Source organism: Ascidiella aspersa, chromosome 1 (genome assembly GCF_963924565.1).
Source record: "Ascidiella aspersa chromosome 1, kaAscAspe10.2, whole genome shotgun sequence".
Classification (NCBI taxonomy): Eukaryota; Metazoa; Chordata; class Ascidiacea; order Phlebobranchia; family Ascidiidae; genus Ascidiella; species Ascidiella aspersa.
Genome location: NC_139447.1, coordinates 10,223,739 through 10,228,611, shown reverse-complemented (window position 1 = coordinate 10,228,611; position 4,873 = coordinate 10,223,739).

Below are 4,873 nucleotides of genomic sequence, written 5' to 3'. Positions count from 1 at the left end.
GGCCAGGGCTTCAGTAATTGCACGAGGGTGTGGCCCTAGACGTTTACCTATATTTTTAATATTGTCCAAAGCTCAACATTCTGCAATCATAGAGTTTTAAAAAATTATAAAAGCAGGAATCGTGGATAACATCGACACGTCATAGATAAATCAGAATATGTTAATGCTATCAACTATAAACTAACGTTAACAAAAGCTTTTAATTGAAATATAAAAGCCTATATGTTTGACGAAAGCGAGAATACGTTTTACGATAATTTATTAATTCGCTGAATTCAAACTTTTCACAATATATGATGTAAAAATAAAAATATTTTCGTGATATTCTGTCTCTATTCTAGATTTAAACGAACAAAACTTTACGTGTTGGACCATTTTTCTTCCTAAATGTTTTTTACTGGCTAGAACATAATTTTATTGTCTATACTTTGTTATTGGCGGGGTTTAATCATAAGTAGGACGAACCTAAAAATAATAGCCATGGGGTGAAAGTAGAATAATTTTTTTACCGAAATGCTAAAAAAATCCTACTGCAACGCATAATAATTGTCAGGTATGACGTCACAAAGTTACGTCATAAAAGTTCCGGCTTACTTTCTCCCCTACATTTGGCTCCGTACATATCTTAGGCTATTTTGGAGAGTCTAATAAGCTACGACTAAAAATCCATTTTCGGCTGAACATTGCGGTCAACCTAAGTTCGCTACTCACTATACGTTTGATAAATTCGCCGAAACTTAACCGCGACTAAGAATCGAAATACATTTTGGAGAATATTTCCCAGGAAGGACGTCTACTTGCTGCCCAAAAATAAAACACTAACGAATTAATAAAGCACATATCAAGGTACGGTGACACCTGTAGACGGATATCTATAAAAAAAGTATTTGGACGACTATGATCAAGACAAGTACTTCTTAAACTGTTATTTGTTGCATGGGGAATTTTGACAATGGTTTGAGATACTATTTTCAAGGGCTTGGTTGCAAAAATCTAAGACAGTCCTTGCATAACATTTTTTATATTTTTTTAATTTCGAACTTTTACTTCTTTCTTGTCCGATTTTAAAATAGCAATAATTCAAATATTTTTATGTTTTTAACAAAAACTGCTAAATCGAATGTTTAATATACTGTATTTATACAGACTAAATAAATTATAATTTTAACTTATTTTGATGACAGTATTTACTTGTGTACAACCAAACAAGTTGGGTACTCAACATTAAAGGTCATGCGTTGAATACTGTACAAAATAAGCCATATGTCACAAAAAGCAATAGTTTCTCCTCACCAGGACGTAAAGCGATGAAAACAAATCGCTAATAGCCTAACATTAAAAAACACAATGCGTAGGCTACAATGAGCAACTTATGTTTTATGTAAGGCTCTTCTTTCGTGATTCACGATTTGGCCCAATTTACTACGTCTTTCGCCTGCGAATTCTAGTTTTCTTGCTTTCAAGTGTGCTGTATCACAATATAACCATCGTTACTGTGACTCATTTTCGGCATAGAGTTGTTCACATTCAATCCGCGAATGATACACGCGTCATTTTGCAGCTAATATTGGCGTACCTTGTCAATTGTATTGGGGCTGATATGACGCATTAAGTTGGACCTCGTAATTTTATTTCACTTAATTATTATCCAGATTTACTTGTGAAGTCACAGGTAAGCCAAATACATTTCATATTAGCTTGAAAAATACTAACAATGCTTTACGTTTAACCAAATGCTGTAACTTTAAATTTTTTTAAATCTAGGACACACCTGCTTCTGTACTTTTCCCTCTATCTACAAATATAATCTAAAAGTGAAAATATCCTAAACTCAGAAAATATCTCAGCCATATGGGCCCTTTGGACTGCAATAAAGATTGTCCTTCAGAGCAGTCTTGGAACTATCACTGTTTATTACAGGATATCCAAATTTCCTGTTATTGCTTTAAGTATGCCTGCTGTCAACCAGGAAAGAACGTTTTGTGATTGCTTTCAACTTATTTGTGTCAGATTTCTCCACTGTTCTCGTTTAGTCAACTTTAAACTACAAAATGCACGTTTTTGCACAACGTTACCAGCGACCATTGATTACAGACCACTGAGCAATCAATTGAAACCAGAGGGCTATTTACTCCTGCCATTCTTACTGCAACGCATGGCTGACAGTGACTGTCTTGCCCTGTTTTGCTCTCTCGTTAGCCCCCCTTACCTATGTAATGTGTCTCGCGTCAAAACTATGTCATAGTCAATAACACAGCATCAAAAATATGAAAATTTTGCACAATCCATTTAGCTGACAAACTTGAAAACCAGGCTGAGCTCTGTAGCGTTTTTAAACGTCCTTCGTTTATTACAAAACAATAGCAATCGCAAGAGCTCTGTTAAAATAATTTTGAAACTAACTTTATGTATTTTTAACACAAACAATGATGCAGTCGCGATATATAACCCGTGACCTTTTGATGGCATCTAAACGTCATCAAAAGTAACTGTTGCGTCACAATACGTCCCAAATCGACTTCGAATTGCTTAACTTTTTTATGCACACGGCCTGCAGAGCTATATCAAATTTAAAATACATTATTCTAAAGCAGGAAATACATAAGACGCCGCTATTTAACATTTACATAGAGCGTTACACCTGCTGCAACCATTCTTTCGTCTAAAAAATCTCATGTTTATGTTAGTTCATGAACTTTTAGAGCTCAGTCAGCACATGGCCGACCCCTGAATTAATGACAGGCATAGTGAGTTAATAGAGTTAGTATCAAATTTCACCACTTTTTTGATTCACTTTGCTCATTTTGTTTTCTTTTTTCCGAGGTTTACACACTTTCTCGAAGTTTATTGCTGAATCTTATTCGATAGCATTCTGCAAGTGCGCGAAACACAAATTTTCGTGTGCAAACAGTATAGTGGTGCTGAGCTTTTGCTCAAATGCGCACCTAAGGTTAAAAACACTGCGCTGAGAGCTAAAATTCGAGTCGCAGTTTTCTGCTTATCACTTCACACTCGATCCGGCCAAGCAAAACAAGTCACTGCGATCTCTATAATCAATGGCGGGGGAGTTTTCGCGGTCACCTAGCCGAAACCAAGCGACGGAAGTCAAGCTGCGATCGCGTAGCGTGGGTTTATGACGTCACAACGCGACAGGGAAGAGTCGCAAAGGCGGATTATTACAGGAGATTTCACGTAAGACTAGGGTCGGGTTTTTCTGGCTGCTATTTTTGCTAGCGGCGCACAGGTTTAGGGTTCGTGTAAACTGTAAAGTATGTCGACCGCTTCTCTTTTTAGAAGACATTCTGATCATGTTTTTGCAGCAGGTTGAAAACAGTTATGTTAAATGACTAACGTACGAGTCAATTCATTATCAAAATAACTTAAATCAAGGCGGAGTCATTTTCATCAAATCGCAAGTCGAGTCTTAGTCCAAGTCATTTCCAGGGCATGTTAAACCAAAATCTTGTCATTGGCACCAAAAATAAATATTAAATAATTGCAAATTCGGTAAAAGCGCTCTATATTGAGTATATCGATTCAAAAAGTAGGTGAAACCAGTGATTTATCCGAGCTGAGGATTATATTGCAAACTTAAAATTTTGTACAGAAAATTAGTTTAACTACAAAACTGCCAAACACCTACACTCTAAATGTTAAAGGATATGTTTAAATTCAATGAGTGCGACATGTTAGGTTACCCATTGTTTCGGTTAGGATTTGTCTGTTATCTTATCACTTTCCACACGACTGTTCTATATTACTATGGTGAGATATTGTTTTCAAAATAGTAAAATATTGTGACCGAGAAAACTTAACGGTGTTAGGTTTATATACCATCGTAGGCCAAGGATTATTATAGGAAACGGTTATATCATGAAAACGCCAAACCTGCCGTAAAGGTTATGTTACATAGCCGCAATTACGAGGATGCTTCGAAACTAGTTTCGACATCGACATGCGAAACATGCGAAACTAAGCTTGGTTATTCTTCGTTTCGGTACAACGCGTTTGCTTGCTAAACACTCAAGTCTTTCAGGGTTGCCTGCCGTACGAAATTTTGCTGGACCAGGAACATTTTTTAAGCAACATAATCTGCTGCATATTAACGTTTTTCTGAGTTAATAGTACGACGGAATGGGTTCACTTAAATTAAACGAACTGGCGCTTTTGTTTGTTTTTGTTAACGTAAAACCACAATCCTTAAGCGGATTTTTGAGAACCGCTATTTATGACAAACAAAAACTAACATAAACAAATTACGAACCTTATACGAATGTTTTAGGAAATTTTAGCAGTTCTATGTGTAATAAAATTTACGCCCAGACATGAACTTCAACGTACAATACCACCGAAACCTAACCCCAAATCAAAATAGCAATTTCGACTCATACATTCCAGAGTCGATACTATCTCAATCAGTGATTCTCAACCGCGGCTCTCAGAGCCGCATGCGGCTCTCAACTGTACATTTGGCGGCTCTCTAACCGAGTGAAAAATTAGTTAGCAGTAGCAGAATTGCAACAAAGTAAGCAAGAGAAATCAAGAATTAATGAATTGTATCAGCAAGGATCCCGAGTACGAAGTACTAATGTTACCGGGTACTTCCATCCGGCTCTTTAAAATAATTTTGTGGTTTGTTACGTCACAATATATTTAGTCCTGATCGACAAGCTATGGCAAACACTTTTAATTAGTTCGACTAGGTTAGCGTAATGTATATTTGTTGTTTTCTTGTTGCTTTCTTAATGTTTTTTAATTACAGGCCTACTGTAATTTTTTATGCGGCTCCTTGCAAACCTTAGGTTTGAAATGCGGCTCTTGCTCTAAAAAAGGTTGAGAATCACTGATCTCAATTGTTCGTCTTTTGTAAACA